We start from the raw sequence: 18,217 nt of genomic DNA on the forward strand, positions 1-18,217 counted from the left end.
TAGGACAAACCATGCACTCAGAAGACTGAGTGATGTAGGCCATTTCTGGCAGATCATTTATAAAGATGGGGCACTTAACTTCTGTTCCGTGTTTGGATATGGTATTACATCTAACTTAGCTAAACAATCATCCCTAACTAGTCACAGCAAAATGCTTTCTTTATTGTGAATCTCATCCGATAATTTGTTCTCATGCCACTTTCTGGTTCCAGATAGGAGCAAATGCAGTGTTATTACTAAATTTTTCACCTACAGTAGGTGGGTATCTAGGTTTTCATTCACCATAGCCATTGCTACTTTACGTGCCCTTTTGCCCTGATTCTGTACTGCAGGACACAAACAAGGGGCTCTGGCCTCTCTTACTTTGTCTACATACATTTGAAAGCTCTTAAGGAAAAGGCAGTGCTTCTCCAGTCCCTATTCCTCTGCCTCTTTAAGGGCCCCTCCAGCGTTGCTTCCGAGCTGCTGCAGTATGCCTCCCACCCTAATGGTGGCAGAAAAACCCTACGCTTTGCTCCATTGACTGCAACTGAAGCAAACTACATCAGGGGAAAAGTAACAGGACGCATCCTGCCGTAGGGTTTCAAAAAAACAAGCAGAAAACCATCGACAAAGCAAGAGATGCTCAATATACCACTGTAAGGGAAAGACTGAAACTGTTTAATTTAGAGATGAACTCAGAAGTTACATAAAAGACTGAGCTAAATCCATACAGGGTAAAATTAAGAGACCTTATTGCTCATATCCCCCAGAGCAGAAGAAATGCCGTAAAATTGTTAGTCAGTACATTTTACATAGGTAAAGGGAGGGAGGTCTAGTGCTTGTCTTTTGTTTACTTTAAACACAATTCTTTCCTAATCCTTGGAATTCACAGTCAGAAGACTTCTTATTTTTAGCAAGTTCTAACAACAAAACGGAGTCGGTATCTTTGTGGATGCCTCCTGAACAATTATAGTAGATGGGGAATGAAATGAATGTGTTCATGTAACTGACTTAAAGGTAAAAGACTGACTACGTAAATACAGGTGTTTGCTTACAACATGAGTAAAAACTTTGGGCGATATTTTTGAAAATTCACTTTCTTCTAGTAGCAAGTTATAAAATTCCTTTGGCACAGTCAGCTTCTGAGTCAGCCAAAGCTAGTCATGCATCTCCTACACTCATCCTATGGTTACATTATACAATCTGTCAAGTAAAACTAAACTGGTATCAAATCAATCACCTGATCCTAACACAGAAATTGTCAAAAAAAAAAAAGAAAATGAAAACAAAACACTCTTTCTGATTACAAGTAGCAGTCACAAACTCAAGGCCCTGCTATAATAAATCAAATGCGTCATCCTGCATTTCATGGGGCCAGAAAATAACTTTTTTCTTTTTTTTTTTTTTAAGGAAAAAAAAAAGACAGTTTGGCATAAGCAACTTGGGAATCTGGGTTTTTTTTAGACCCACCTATGGTGAAATACAGTCATCATCAACTATCGTTACTAACATTTTCAGTCCTCCTAGTTTATAAGTTTATACATCTGTCAGATCAATTGATGTATTGCAGCAGTGACAGGAGCAACACTGAATTTTCTCATTATGATCAAAATATGCCGAGTGCTTATAACTTACCAAATTTTATACTAAGCCTAAGCTCTTAAAAATGTGTCGATATTATTTATTCTTCAGAAATGCTGAAAATAGAGTAAGGGAGAATCTATGCTAAACTGGAGCTCCTTCACTTCAGTAACAGTAGTACGATACTGCTGCTGTAATCCCTGGGAAGACTCACAGAATTCACAAGTAAGGTTAAGTTGAAGAGAAATTCGAAATGTGTTAAATTGGGTGAAATAAAAAGGCAATGTGCAAAAGAAATCTGTGTCCTCTTGGACGGGTAGTAACCATACTGCCTTAACGCCCGTGCAATAGCTACACGACATGAAACACATTGATCTAAAAAGTTAGTTTAGAGGGGACTTCTGGAGGTAACTTAACCTGACATGCTAGAAATCCCAGGTCAGAATGTTATACGGATTAAAAGTCATATTTTTTTTATTCCTTACAGTTGCTTTTCATCCAGATAACGCTTTTAAAAACATCATCTTCCCTCTTATTTTTTCCTCCATCCTAGTTTTGACTGAGTTTCTACTTCCTTTTCCATATCCCACTCTTTAAAGGTGATAAAAAGGCAAGCAATCCCTTGAAAACGTTATGATTAAAAAGCACATTTGTGAAGTCAGTGGCAAGCAGAAAGCAAAATGGTTGCCACAGAGAGGAACAGTGGCAAGAGAACAGTCAAAAAGGAACAAACCCTGTGGAGAATCAGCTAACTCAAACATACCTGCCACTATACGTTGTCTTAGGATCACTGGGTAGGAAATAGACGTTTGTCTCCAATCACGGCCATAGGCAGTAAGAGCCCCCGTGCAATGCCAAGAGCAGGGGGCTGTAAAGCCGACATCAAAGAGTGCCTCACCTGTGTCTGAAAGCTGCAGACGGGGGTCAGTTCTGTTACTGACGGTGGTGATTTAACACACATGTGTAATTGAAAACACAAATGGGAGCTTGTGTTGTTTGGCTTTAACAGATCCCCTTTTGAGAATGATACCATGTGACTGGACAGAAAGGAATGACACCAATCAACCCTGCGAAGACAGAGTTACAAAATGAGACGGGGAGCAAATACCATTTAAAAAATTGGGGTATGGCTGTGGGGAGGGACTAAGGGACAAAGAGGTGAAGCAGACCATCAAAATAAGGAGAGCCATGAGAACAAACAATGCTTCATTTCCCTGACCGAACAGCACTCCAGGCGGTCAGGACCTTCTTTCCATCCTTACTGAATAGACAAAGCCTCTTGAGGAATTTCTTAAACTATATTAGAAATCAATAAATGCACAAGTGCAGTGTCCTCAGCTGAATGGCAACAGTTTCAGGAGAAACAGACTCCAGAGCTGCCTGGTACATCCAGAACACCCAGCACAAACTCCTGTTTCAGGGACAGGGGCTATCATCTTACATGTAAGAATTCATAAAGCAGCAGATACAATTTGAACCTTAATAATGTCTTTCCTCATCTGTCAGGCAGAACATGTTAAATGCCGCAAGGTTTGAGCGTTTGGAGGAGTGCCAAAGCCTTTACAATTTGATGCTCCTTTGGAAGTGCCACTGTAACTCAGGATCTTTGCCTTCTTAGTAAAGCGGACATTCTTCTTCTAGCCCCAACTAAGGCTGCCGGCCTTCAAGCTTCTGATGGTTATAAGAAGCATAAACTAATTGTGCATGTTGTGCAGAAACATTCCTTTCATTAGAGGGTATAAGACTAGTTGCTACTGCCTAGAGTTCCTAGTTCCTCTTTTGCAGAGTAGTCTCAGGTTCCCCTTCATAATAATGTGTTTTATTTTCTGTGGTTTTATTGTCACCTTTGATTGGTTTGGTCATTGATGTTGCTCAATTAAGATCAATGGCAGTTTCAGCATTACTTTGAACTGCAGCACTCACACACCTAATCTGCAAGCCTCAATTAATCCTTTTTGTAAGCATTTTTCCATACCTCTATGCATTCTTGCTGAACCTCAATTAATTGTGCATTATCCTTTTTGAGATCAAGTATCCAGAACTGAACATAGCTTTTGAAGTAAGGTTGAGCTACTAACATAAAGAATGGCATTTATAATTGTTTCTATATTATTCTTTATCCTCCGGAATCCTCCTATTTTGTTGCCGTCTCTTACCAGAGCTGCAGATCAAGCGAAAGACCAAAAAAAGCCAAAAAAATGTTTTGTTAAATTGTTTTAAGATCTCATTCGTCTAACTGTACCTCATAGCCTACGGCAAAATCTTTATGATTCTGAATTCTTAAAAGCCCCCTAGACAGTAGCCGTATGTAATATTGGTGCAACATTCATTGAGAAGATGGTCAATAGGGTTGTAGAAGCTAACCACAACATTTTGAAATACCATCCCTTGTTCCATATGACTGGTGTAGACACTGCCAAAGGAGAACAGAGTGTAGGAGGAGGATATTCAAAAGCTGTTAGCTTTGGACTAAAATCTGTAAAATCCATTGGGAAGCTCTTTATAACTAGAAGATTCTCCATGCCTAATGCAGGCTTTCAAGACACTTGCCAAACTAACATGCTGCTGGAAAGGGAGGATTTCCTTCCTTGGATTCCTTCCTCTTTCAGGAGAGGGCTGTGTTAAGGTCAGGTAATTTTCAAAATTTAAGCCTACCTTGTGCCTTCTCAAGGGACCATACACAAAAATGCTGCTTCTGAAAAGAAAAGGAAGTCTTCTTTGCCAAGAACTTGAAAGATGTTACTGTGCTGTGGAGGCATTTCAACATCAAGGACCTTCTCCCATCTCCGAGTTTTCCATGAGTGTGAATGCTTGTCTCGTGTCACTAGAGTACTTTGGAGGGGTAAAAGGGACAGGCTGAGTATTCAAATTATTAGCTTTCCCCACAGAAGGGAATTCTTCAAGTATAACTTCCAATGTGTTTCACTTTCTGTTTGTTCATGTTTGAGCTGAATCAATCAAAGTGATGTACACATTTCTGTACCCATGGCTAGCTTTAGAGAAGCCCAGTCCTTTGCCCAGCCCTGCTGGGACTTCGTTTTGTATGCACATTTTATTTTCCTGGAAGTTTGAATCCTCTTTTGTTTGAAATGAACTGTAGGGTTGTGGCAAACCCACTCAGTCCAGCATGAGGTTGGAAACTCCTGCTATCATAGTGCCAAGAGATAATTAACTCAGCAATGTTAACACACATGCTTGGCATGCAGTTATCAGGCTGAATGGTGGGTGGGAACAAAATGTGACAAGATTTCCACCACAGCCATCTACTGACCCCGCCGTCTGCTCTGTCCCAGCTGCCCACGCATCCTCTCTTCCTCTGAAGCCATGGCACCAGTTTGCTTAGATATCAGTGAGCAAAGATGGAAAATGTAGGTGCCAGGAAGCACTATGAGAAACCCATGCAACTGTGCTTCTTCCTCTTCCAGGGCCCCTTTCCTTCCCCTGGCTCTCCAACAGCTATCCACTGCCCAGCTCCCCTTTTCTCTCTGTGTGGACCGGCAGAATCCTGCGGGCTGGTTTCCCACTACCTAGGGAAAACAAATGAATCAGAGAAAGATGCACATGCTGTGAAAGCCTCTATCCTTAAAATGAAAGCTCACTGAAAAGGCCAGCAGAGTGATGTTTCAATGCCTGTGGTTCAAAAGCTCTGAGTTGGAAAGCCACCATATTCCATGTTTGGTGCATTTGGTCAAGGAAGGCTGAAGTGAGTTGTCTAAATTGGAAGAAAACTGTGCACACAGGGAGTCTAAATGGCTTGCAAATATTTCATTATTGACAACATAAAGTGCTCTGTACCTCAGAAGTGGCTGAAATCTACCTGCTTGGAAGAAATGTCTGTGGGGTGTAGTGACTCCACCACAAATCTTTCCTTCAAAGCAGTTCCTTTTAGCCTTCAGTCATGAAGTTCAAAATCCCAAGAGGCCTGCCACTGTGATTGTTGTTAATCATTATTCATTCATCTCTCTACCATCTCTTGCGCTGAAAAAAGGGTTGCCCATTACATGGTGGAAAGTTCAGATGATGGTGCAATTTCTGAGACAGACTCAATGATATAACAGTTACCTGAATGAATATTTTATGCACAGTTACACCTATCTGGAAGATGTTTTATAAAGTAGAAAGGAAGAAGACAATTCCTCAAAAAAAAACCCCAACAACACCGCAACCAAACAAAAACATCCCCGCCCTTAAAAAAACCCCCTGAGTAGCCCAACATATGTCCTCAAGTTAAAGATATTTCATATTATTAATATCGTAGGTTAGATTAATTCTTGTGAGCACGTTAGCTTCTGTAAACAGTCATTATTGTTATATGCTAAATTTTCTAATACATTCCAATTAAACAGCCTCCCAAGGGAATAAAGGGGACACTTTCGTCCTTGGAGGAAAGTAGAACAAGTAAACCAGATTGGAAGTGACATTATGAATCTCAAAACAACAAAATTGTTTAAAAACAGCCCACAACATACTTTCCCTGGTTTGGGAGCAACAGCAAATGAAATATGTTAGCGTCTGTGGAAAAAAAATAATTAACGTAATGCTTCTGAAAAAGCTATGTGAAAAGTAGATTTTAAAAAAACTTAGCAGTCCCATCAATTCTAATGGTAGCTTAATGTATGAACCTGAAATGGCATTGAAACCCTTTGAAAATCCACTTCTAAATGCTGTGTCAGAGATGTTGGGCACAGCTGAGACACAGTGGGAGAGCTGATGATACTGTGGGCTGGGACCTGAGCTTATTACACAACAGTGGGTTCTAATACCTAATTGTTTGCTAAAATTAAATTGTACCTTTAAGGCTAATATTTGTTCTTGAAAGGTTAATATTTAATCTTGGAATACATCCTTGGCTACAGAAGCAATGATTGCTAGTAAACTCCAGGTCTAATTTTAATCAATATTTATTGAAAAAACTTTACAGAACTGTCAGAAATTCATAATATCTCAAAGAAACTGACCCATTCCTATGCATGTGTATTTGGATATTTTAACCCTACAGAACTAATATTTAGTTCTGATAGAAGGAAGGGAGGGAATTTCAAAGTGAAAAGGGAAGAATTAAAATGCAGAAATGGAAATCACTCTGACTTGCATTATGAACAAGGAGGTCAATCTAGTTAGCAGCATCAGTGTGTGCAAGGTTTGGAACAACGGCAAATCTAGTACAGTGCCACTACCTGGAGGGCTAATGCAAAACAGAAGTGAAAAAAAGCCTCCAAGAGTAAATCCACAACCGCCTTCTTCGCAGTGCACCTTCTTTATATACCAAGCAGATACAAACTCCATATTAGCTCTCTCTGTAGTAATATTTGGTTTGGAGTGGGATCAGCAGTATTCCCTAATCCCCATTTTTATTAGTAGTCCACAGAAAAATATCAAAGTGACAATTATGAAGTACTGAACCCCACTACATCAGCAGAAAGTACATCAACATGCCAAGAAACAATTCTTCCCCTAAAGCAATGCTGCTTTGTGTAGGAGACATTTTCTATTCAGGCAGCCTCTTAGAGAACTGGACAGTATTTGGGATAATTCCCAAATATCAAAGACTGCAAAGTAGGCAGAAGTTAAAGAAGACAGTCAGCCAAAATAGTTCTCTCTCTTTAACCCTGAGAAAGAGTCCTTTGAAAAGTGCCAGGGCAGATTCTCTCCATCCTGATTATTTTGAAAAATACTTTGTTCCACCAACTCGACTCGTTGAAATGAAACTGGAAATACTAAGAATCTCCATCAACACTGTTGGGCTGAGGGGAATAAATATGAGAAGGAAGAATGAAAGTCACGTTATAAAGTTTAAAAAAACCAAACACAAACAAACAAAGAAGAAATGAACAGACACAAGATAAATTACATTACAGGGTAAAATAAAATGAAAATCTTCTTTCTTCTCAGTTTTCTTTTCTCCACTTCCTGTACTAACAGCAGAAGGCTGTTTTCCACTCAGAAATGCCTCTTTATAACAAGGCATGTATTAATGTTGAGATCCGATTAGACAACTGTTTTCCCAACATCATTTGGCTTTAGTTAGATTGCTATGGTTTGCTACCCTTCCTATGAAGAAGCACTCTTTTTCCATCATCCATCACCTTCCATACAGTCTGCTCTGTTCTGCCTACCCTGGGCTTAGAAGGAATAATACGAGTAGACCTGGCCATACACCTGCCTTCACTGAGGACCTCCTCACCTGATAATGTGTATACATCTGACAAAACAAGAAGATGTATTTTTCATTCTTTGGAGAAACTAGGACATGTCGAATATTAAAATATTTACTCAGAGCTATGCAAAATAATATTTAAGTATTTGCATCTAATAGCAGAACTCACAGGTTCCACATCGCTCTCTACGACTACCTGAAAGGAGGTTGTAGAAAGATGGGGGTCGGTCTCTTCTCCCAAGTCCCAAGTGACAGGACAAGAGGAAATGGCCTCAAGTCGCACCAGGGGAGGTTTAGATTGGAGATTAGGAAAAATTTCTTCACTGAAAGGAATATCAAACGTTGGAACAGGCTGCCCAGGGAAGTGGTTGAGGCACCATCCCTGGAGGTATTTAAAAGACGGGTAGACATAGTGCTTAGGGACATGGTTTAGTGGTGGTTTTGTCAGTGTTAGCTTGATGGTGGGACTCAATGATCTGAAATGGCCCTTACAGCCTAGACGGTTCTATGATTCTATGATTCTATCTAGAATTGAAATTTTATCCAACATCATCAATAGTGTCATTCATATCAGGTGTTACACACTGTAGTGATTTTCATAGTTTACCAGAAGGCTGGGCGTAGCAATAATTAAAACTTTCCTTTATTTTGATATACTCTTCTTATTTCATGCAAGAGATTTAAAAGAAGCGTTTTTAACAGGAAAGGTGAATGCCTAAACTGAAACTCTTTTCACTTGTTTTCTTTTCCAGACCTGGTAACATTACACTGCCAGTACATCCCCAAACCAAACACAACATCCCTGAAAAATGAAACACGGTCAGGAAGGAGCAACTGTCTGTTACACTTAAGGACAAAAGGAAAACATCATGGTAGGCCTTACTCAAACATCTTCTGCTTGTTCTTCAAAATATGTGATAATTTAGCATGACAAAATTGAGGACTAATAGGATTTTAATGATGCTTCTTTTTATTTGAAAATATTAGTAAAATGGAAAAGTGTTTACCCTTTCTCTTTGGTGAAGTGTATCTTTCTATAACCTTTGGAGACAATACAGCTGTGATTTTTTCAGCGAACATGATTGGTAGTGACAGAATACAGGAATCCTTGGGGTTGGACTGATTGATATAGTGTGAGGTTTAAGAGGAAGAGACTTCTAATGTATGCAGTTAAAACCTACAGCAGCTCTTTTTTCTGTTCTCTCAAATTTTGATAAGGAGAATGTAATAATGCTGTTGTCTGACCTGTGGCTTGGACACAGGGAGAGGGTGGCAGCTCAGTCCCAGCCCACGCTAAATGCTTGAGCTTGATGTTAGGGTATGCTTGCATTTCCATACTCCCGTTTCAAATCCACAAAAGATAGTACAAAAGTAACTAACCAGAAGTTGCTGGTAAAACAAAACAGAATGCAGCTTGCACTGAAGAGGTGAAAAAGGTGTGTGGAAGAGGGCAAGGTGAAAGAATGAATGATAAAATGGAAGGGTGGAAAAGTAAATGCAAAGTATCCGCAGCACCTCCTCATGGTCAAACTGCAGACAGAGCACAGGCTATTACATTAAGTAAAATGCCAATCACATAGTTTTATGCGATCATGTTATTATCATAAAGTTACTGCCTTTCTTGACCAAGTATTCCCAGCAACCGTTGTTCTAGTCTGGACCACGGGAAAGGAGAACTATAGTGACTTTGTAATTTCATATTTATTAGGGTAGCTCTGTTAAGTATGTATAGTTAGAAGGCATCACCCAGGGTAGGCACTCACCAGAGTGGTTTCTTCCCAGAAAATATTGAAATAAAGGAAAAAAAAAAAATCAAAGCGCTGCTTTCAACAACTGATTTCTCTCCAGCAGCAATCAAAACCCTGCAGCCAAATTCCACGAGTACAGGACTTCTCTTTGTTTTTCTACCACGCGGCAGGCTGTCCTATACCAACAAGATCTCCCAACACTCTCATGAAGAGTAGATGACTCCGCCACCCCTTGCTCTGTAACCATTGAAAAAGAATAAGGCAGAAATCTTGTAAAGCAAATGAAAAACTTTTTATTGCTTCACATTCACTTCATTTTTTTTAAGTAGTTAAGGTTTTACCTCTATGCTAATGAACGCTATATAGAGCCACCTGAACATATTTGTAGTTATTTATTAAGTTACCTAACCAAGAAATGAAACTAGCCAAGGTGCCAAATGGTTAGCTAGTCATCAGTTAAATGCTGTCCATGTAGCTAGGGGAGGGGAGTGATGTGGGCAGATTTCTATGCGCAAAGTCCAAATAGAATAAAACTGATCTAGGCATCATTTTGTATATTATCATTTTATTCTTTGCTGGTAAGAAGGATAGCTAGGTGAACTCCACAAAACTTTGCAAACTAGGAATGCTTCTTTGCTTCAGATGTTCAGTGCAGATGGAGGTACATGGGGAGAGATACAGATGCATAAATACATATATACATATAAACTCACAGAGAAAATATACGATGAAGTGATGTGATAGAAAGACCTGAATTCATATGCTCCTTCCAAGAGGCAGACACTAGCAAAGTGGCCATAACATTCCAAACAAGTGTGCACAAATTCCTTATTCCGCATAAGCCTCATTATGAATTCTGTATGTACCATCTATTTACACTTCATGTATTTTAAAGAATTTCAAGAAGTTACAGTTATTATGTGTCCCTCTACCTAATCACCAAGTGCATCTGATACTATCAGCTCAGTTACATTCCCTGCAGCCACTGAAAAATATGTATCCAATATGTTTTATACATCTCCTACTTCTTGACATCTTGCTAATAGGTAATGGTGTGAGTGTACCAAAAGTGATACCTTTGATGCTGATAGGACCTAAATCATATGCAGTGTACTGGCGTGTAGTATACACGTCCACCACCAGTCAGAAATTCCTGCATTTAGGATTTTTGACTTTTGCTCTGTTACTAGGCAAGGAGCAGATTTTGCCTTTCCTGTGGAAAAAAGGAGAGAAATTGTGTCAATTAGAAAGAAACTGCAGTTAGAATTGCTGTGAGGGAAATAGTCTGGGCAGAGTTTAATGAGAAATGTTAAGTGCAATACTTAGTCTGGCCTTGCAGCTCATCACTGCATCACATTCTCAGACACACACACACACACACACTCTGAACCAAAAATGTAAAACGTGGTTCTTAAAATTCTGCATAATTAACATTATTCTTACTTTCAAAATTGTGATAGAAATATTAACGTAGTAAAGATTGCAAAGCAAAGCATTAGACAGTTCAGAAACGTCAGAACTCGCTGGGATTCATTTTACACATGAACAGTCCAGTCCAGTGCTTAATACATGACAACAACCTGTTTGCTAAAACAGCTTGCAGGATCCTAAACTGAGTTTAACAATCGGATGCTCTGAAGTTTTTTAGACAACTTGGGGAAAAATCACCATCTTTTGGAAATGCGTTGCCTCGCAAAAGATGAGTAGATGCTTCTACCATCCTTTTTGTGCTCAGCCATTAAAAAAAAGAGGAATACAACTTATTTCTTCACTTCTGCATCTCCCAGTTGTCCCTCCCCACAATCAAATCAGAAAAATGGGGATGAAATTCTTTCTGGTTTCCATATCCATTGCCGCAGCATCCCCTGGCAGCTCTGAGGAGGAGTAGCCATGAAGCTTTATTCAACCCTGCAAATGTCAAGGTGCCTGTTTTGGGCCACTTGGAGGGGGCTCTCACTCCCCCTTTGCCTGTTCCTGAAGCACTGCTCCTGTGAGTGTCCAGCACGTGCTCAGAGCAGCGACCGTCCTCAGGGGATTTCAGTGCAGCAAAGAAGCAAGATAGATGATTTGTCAGAAACTTTAAACTTGGATACAACTTAAAATTTGCCTAGGGATGACAAAACCTATCTCCCTGAGACCAGACAACCATGCTGCAAGCTCCCTTTGGAAAAAAAAAGCAGTTTTTCCAGAAACAGCTATGACTTTCCAGCAAAAAAAAAGCCAAAGAATGAGCGCTCCCTAGTTTAATTAGCCATTTTAGCCGAGACTTTAAAATAAGGAAAACGTAATAAAAAAGTCAGGCTGAGACAAATGCTTGTAGGAAGTATTGACTGGAAGTATTAAAATATGGCAAAGTTGCATGTAGCTGGGTACAGGCTGCTATAGGGAAAATTGTAAGGTAAAGAGAAGGACTGCTGTACTTGCTGTGTCTTTTTATGGCACCGCTGCCATATGTGCCATGTGTTATAGGCGTTTTAAATAACTATTTACTCTGCACTGTCACCCACAGCAGTCTTGGTTTCTGGAGGCCTCGCAAGCAGGCTCTGTTTTTGTAAGAGCTGTGCAATGGCCGTGTGCGCATCTGTAACCTTTGCAGTCCTGAAATCTCTTAACAACAGTTCCCACGGAGCAAATACATTATTAAAAGTGAAAGGCTGGTTAAAAATACCCAGAGAGTGCAAACCTGCTTATACCGACAGTGTAACGATCTGAAAAACTGGGAATTCCCATTGAAGTAGAGATCTGGCCCCTCAATGTGCAATTTTAGCATCCGAAAATGCTAAATATCCCCAACTAAACAGCTAAAATTCCCCAACTGCTGCCCCTGCTCCCACTGCCGCACCTGCCCCAATGGCACCACCTGCCCCAACCGCTGTACTGACCCCAGCTGCTGCCCAGCAGCCGCCCCAGCTACGCCAGCCCTGCCTGCCACCATCCCAGGTGCCACCAAGGTGCCTGGTCTGGCAGCCCAGCCCAGGGAGAAGGCCAGCCACAGCTCAAAACAGAGCGTGCAGAAGTCACCAGGAGACAGCTTTGCAGCAAAGCAGCAGGCCTCTGGTGTTTCTCCCCTGTGAACGCAGAGTTGCACATTAGGGCAGTCGTGCCGGGTTCCTGCCAGGCTCACCGTCATCCTGCCTTGGCGCCCGTGGGCTGGACGACACAGGCCGCGAGACACGAAGTGAAAGACGGGAATAAGTGGTTTTCCTCGGGGCAGAGAGCTAACGGGGGGGACCGCTGAAGTGCTGTGCCAGGGTCAGCCTAACTTAGTGCATTTGTTAATTTTCTAGCAGCAGCTGTGCGAAAGTGACAGGAAGGTTAAAAGCACGGTGAAGCAATTTAAGGAAGAGACCAAACAAACATCAGAGAGTGATTGTAATTATCTCCAACTTAGACATTATAAATCCAGGAAATTCAAAAGTAAGCTTTAATTTATGTAAGCTGATGTGTGGAAATGCCCTACACCGACAATATAGAAACTGACTGCTTTTACTGCAGCTGTGCAATGACAATTAATGCATAATAGACACTGTGACTTGAGATCAGAACAAAATTACTTTAAATGATACATCAGATTAAAAAAAATATATAATTTTGCCCCATTTTGACTCCAGAGATTTAAATGGAGGCGAATACATAGAACATTTGAAGAAGCTGCATAACAATATTTTTCCTGGCTAAAAAAGTACTGAACCTTAATACTATAGCTATAGGAGAATCCAACTTTAAATTTGTTTTGTCTCATAAATGTGTTACTGTATTCACTTAGAAGTTCACATAAAATTCATTCTTTGCCCAGTCAGTGTTGTAACTCCAAAGAAGAAAGATATGGTCTTCCTCTGTAGTGAAGAGACCAAAACACTGCTTAACATACAAACTCATCTTACCTTAATGAAGAACCAGGACTTTTGTGAAATTCAAAAACAGGAATGAACAGCCACATGAAAAAAAAAGGAGTTCACCTACCTCTGTCCAAATTGGACCTTATCAGCAGTTCCAAAGAGGCATAAGCAAGCTACAAGAACAGGAAATGCAATGGCAAGTGAAATTTAATGTTGACACATTAGCGTATGCAGCAGGAATAATTTGTGTTCCTACGAAGTTTTAAATTTGCTATTTAAACTTAAAAAAAAAAAAAAGGCTCCTACCCAAGAGAAACACAGCTGCAATTTTAAGATATTAAGGAAACCTATTCTCCAAACCCTACACCAGTGGTGGTTCTTCATCAAAGGGGTCACAAAGCACTATATGCAAGGATAGAAACTAACCCTGGAAATAAGAAAGTGTAAATAAATGTCTCTTTAAGGTGAGCCAAACATTCAAGTTGTTAATTTTAGAAAACAAAAATGCAAGATGTGCTGTGCTAAAGGCACCCACAATATCCAAACGTGCTCAGGGTTTTATACGGTATGAACAAAATGTTTTAGAAGGGATATAGGCCTGCCTATCTGGTCATTAGCCTTATTGCCCTCTGAAATGTCAACTAAAAGCTGCTGTTGAGCGGAAATACAAGCCTGGATGGACCAATCACCAGATTCAGCACCACAAGGTGGTGCTCACCTTACCACTGCTTCTCTGTTGTGTTTCTGTGGCATAGTCACCAGTGACCTTTTTTTAAAACCTTTTGTTAAAACCTTTTCTTTGAGGCATAGTAACTTTCTCACCAGCCACATATCCAAATACACCTTACATATGAGATTTCTTGAATTTTGGATGAGAAGGCAAAAAATCTTCTGTAATCATCTTCCATCTAAAGCATGCCTGTAATGGCATGATGCTATCTTGTTCTTATAGTGCAGCCTAATCACAGACCTGTTTATTTCTTAAAGCAAAAAGATCCCGTTACATGACGTAGTGTTACTTAACTTGTTGCACAGGTATATAGCATCAGAAGGGCCCTGTTTTGCAGCCCAGTTGTCTTTTTACTTTTCACCGATTCAGACAACTGTTTCACATGTTCATACAAGACATGAGCATCTTTGGATGTTGGCTTGTATTAGTAACAATCATGGTTGGATAGTTCCTTTTTCTTTCGTATCTGTTGACCAAGGCTATTCTGAAAGTAATAACTTTGCTAAACAAAATATGTCCTCATTTGGAAATTGCTTCTGATGAGGAATTTAATAGAGCTTTCAATGCTATATGTAAAAGAAACTTAAATGACCATGACAAGAGGCACTTGTCTGTAAAATGAGAAACTTGGGTTCAGTTCCCTGCTTTAAATGAAATAAGATTTCTTAGCTTAAGCTCAGATTTATGCTAATACATTCATCTAATCCTCAACTCTAAGGCAAATACCCAGGCTCTCAGTGATGGCTTTCTACCAGTCTCTTAGCTGGATACCAATACCTACACAAAACTACTAAGCTGCCATTAAAACGGGACTCCTGAGAGAAGGCAAGACAGTGAGCACAACACTGCAGTGTCTGGATGGAAAAGAGACATTGCAGGTTGCTTGCCACAGCCTTGTTGACATAGTACGGAACGTGTGTTAGCGCACCCAGGGTTAGAATGAATCAGCACTGCGGCATCAAGACTATATGACTCTCCCCATTAGTGAACACCTGTTGATAACTCAATAGCCTGAAGAACAGTTGAAAAATGAGACTCGGTGCTGGCAGCCAGCACATCTATTAAGCAGTAAATCTTTCATCTTCAGTAGTTATTCAAGGCACTTGCTATTATAGTCTTGTTTACAATGGCTTAGCTCTGTTGATATTTGTGTGTGAGGGGAACATGAGAAACAGAGGAAATGTACTATCATCCTAGAAAACAGAAGGCTGCCTACCTCCATGGCACGTCAAAACTAGGATTAATTACACATCTGTGGAAAAACAATAACAAAACCAACAACTTACCAAAAATTGTTTCTAGTAAAAAAAAGTCCCCCAAAGTTATTTTACATGGAGGACAAAACTGAGAGGCAAAACCAGATACTTCCCACCAGAAGAAAGGATATAGCGTTGATCTAGTCCCCTTCTAGTCCCTGACGAAAGAGAAGTAGACATGTCTCTTTTACTGGGCCCTTTGATGAAAAGCGCTGAAAGGTCTCACTTCAATTATAATGTTGAATGAGAACATATATGAAATCATCTTCAGTTCCCTAGCAATATAAAAGTCCTGTTTACAAGCTTCCTAACCTTGCATTGATGGGTGAGCAGGGAGATGAAAGGCATCTGCACAACTCAACCTATCTGCAAAACTTCATCAGGATGCCTGCAGCCATGTCCAAGAGTAATAAAAGTGCAGTCCAGATATGATATCAAGTTTGAGGTTGCTGTTGCAGCTCTAACCAGATTGAGTTAAATGTAACCAGATTTAATCTCTGAAAATTCTGGACAAGTGTCCAATTGTAAAATTTCACCAGAGCATATTTTGGAGATTTAAAGGAGGGAAATTTATTATAAAGATAGCACTGGCATGTAGGGAGAGGACACTGATGCAGATAGTCAGCAATAATGGCTGTACATCACGATTATATTTGCTTGTGGTTTCCTAAGGCAGTAGGGAATCGTTGGTCCTGTTTTGGAAGCCATCCTGCAAAGGACATAGCCACTAAGTTAATCATGGCCATTACAGACATCATTAACAAGGTCTGAACAGCCGCTGACATGTAGCTCCGTTTAGAAACACAGCACTAAAATAATATCTTGCCTATATGACTTTTTGACAATGCTAGACAACATTGATTATTCTATTTATGCAGTGAAATTAAAAATAAACAAAAATGTTCATAAAGTAATATTTGAACCATTTTTCAAAACTTTATAAAAGTCATAGTTCCAGTTCCCACAGGTAAGTCTCAATGGTAAGTAATACTTAATGGAAAGCTTTGTGCAAACTATCGTGACACCTTCAGATATATCCCTCTTCATTAATTTCTTTTTTTGATAGAAATATTTGCATCCTATATTCAGAGTATGGGCATTTACTTACACTTTGAATGTAGACAGTTTTCCAGAAGCTCCTCATTTCCAACCACCTTTGGACTTTCTCTTTGCCTGTTTGTTCAAATGAAGAACAAGAACACATTTGGAAGCTTCTAAAAATGCCACAAAAAGTAATTATCATTCTCTGGCCAGCTTGAATTGCAAAATAAATTCAGCTTAGATGCAGGTCCAAAAATTAAAAGAATTTGTCTCAAGGGTACTGACAGCACACATAAATACATATGTCTGGTTTAAAGATGCAATTACGAGGCCATGGTTTTTAAACACAGTTTTCAAAGTTTTGGATTAGACCTCTGAATATTTATTTTGTCTACGGAAGATACAGACCCACAGCTCTCACTGTAATGGGGAAATTAAGAGTTTAGGGGAAGGATAAAGTTAGGCAAGAGATTCCACTATGCAAATTCTATAGAAAAGGCAGTGTAAGGAAGCAGCGGTTTCTTCTTCAGCATAGAGTTGTTAGCGGTTGCAAGGGGTCTGCCTGGATGACAAGCAGAGGTCATTAGGATTTCAACACCAAAATAGGAGCGATGGATTCGAAAACTGAAACCACTTACTTAATAAGATCTTTTGAGGTAAAAAAAAATAAAATAAAATAAAATAAAATAAGGAGGGATACAAGGAGAGAGAGTGACAATTAAAAGTTTAGATATTAAAACATGCAGACTCCCTGGTTGACATTTGTAATCATATTTTGAAACCCATCCCAGAGTAATATGTCTATTCATCTGTAGCAAGAGCTGAACATTCAGCTTGGATATGTTTAGGGGTGGTATTTTCAATGTTTTACTGTGTCACTAATTGGCTTTTATTTATTAATCCATTTCTCATATAGCTAATCTTAGAGGAGGAAGCATAATTTTTTCTCTTTTAACTTATTTTATGTTGTGTCACTGAATGTTCTAATTGGATGTGCTTCGCTGAGTAATACAGAACTGAGTTAGGAACAGATTAGTCATGCTGAATATGCTGTTGTAGTCCAGGAAGAGGATGAAACAGTAAGGGTTCAATTTTAACATTTTTATGGCTATTTTTAAAGAAAAATATTCTAAAAGAACATTATAAACTGGTATCCATCCACAAGTTAGTCACTGTGGATAAGGATAAATCTTATCCATGTTCATTTAAATAAGCTCTGGAATCATTGCTAGCAGAAATATGTCTTTTTAGGAATGTATGAAATTAACTATGACCCAGTTGAAATAAATGGATATGGGCCAGTTTTAATAAGTGATTTTGTTCCCTTCTTTCACTTCCATGAAGAAAAGAATTAGGAAGGCAACCAAGAACTTTTTCAAAGATCTCACTAGTTTTAAAATAATACATAACATGACGGAAGGCTTTCTTCATGTAAATTCAGATTTTTATAAAATGCTGTCAAGTAATTTCTCTGTTTACTTCATAAAAGTAAACAATATCATTTAAAAATAACAGGTCGAAAATACTTTGGAAGATTCTTAATGCAATTTCTGTTCCCTTTGTGTAGGATTCATCTCACCTAAGTTTCATCATCTGAAAACGGTGTTTTGTCTCAGCTAGACGCTATTTGGAATTTTGAAAATCATAGAGGCAGCGCAGCCTGCTGAGGTATGATGGATTGTTTTGTCCACAGACTGTAAAGGAAACAACAGAGGGGAACAGTTTGGATAAGGTGCCTAAGATTTTAGACTAATCACATTAAGCAAAAAGAACCCTGTTCTCCCTACAGATGAGAAAAGCCTGCTTTACAGTGCCAAGCAGGTACAAGTGCAGTGCTGTCTTACAGATGTGCATTTATAGAGGAAATTGAATAATCAAATAAT

The sequence above is a fragment of the Chroicocephalus ridibundus genome, chromosome 5, assembly GCF_963924245.1.
Source record: "Chroicocephalus ridibundus chromosome 5, bChrRid1.1, whole genome shotgun sequence".
NCBI lineage: Eukaryota > Metazoa > Chordata > Aves > Charadriiformes > Laridae > Chroicocephalus > Chroicocephalus ridibundus.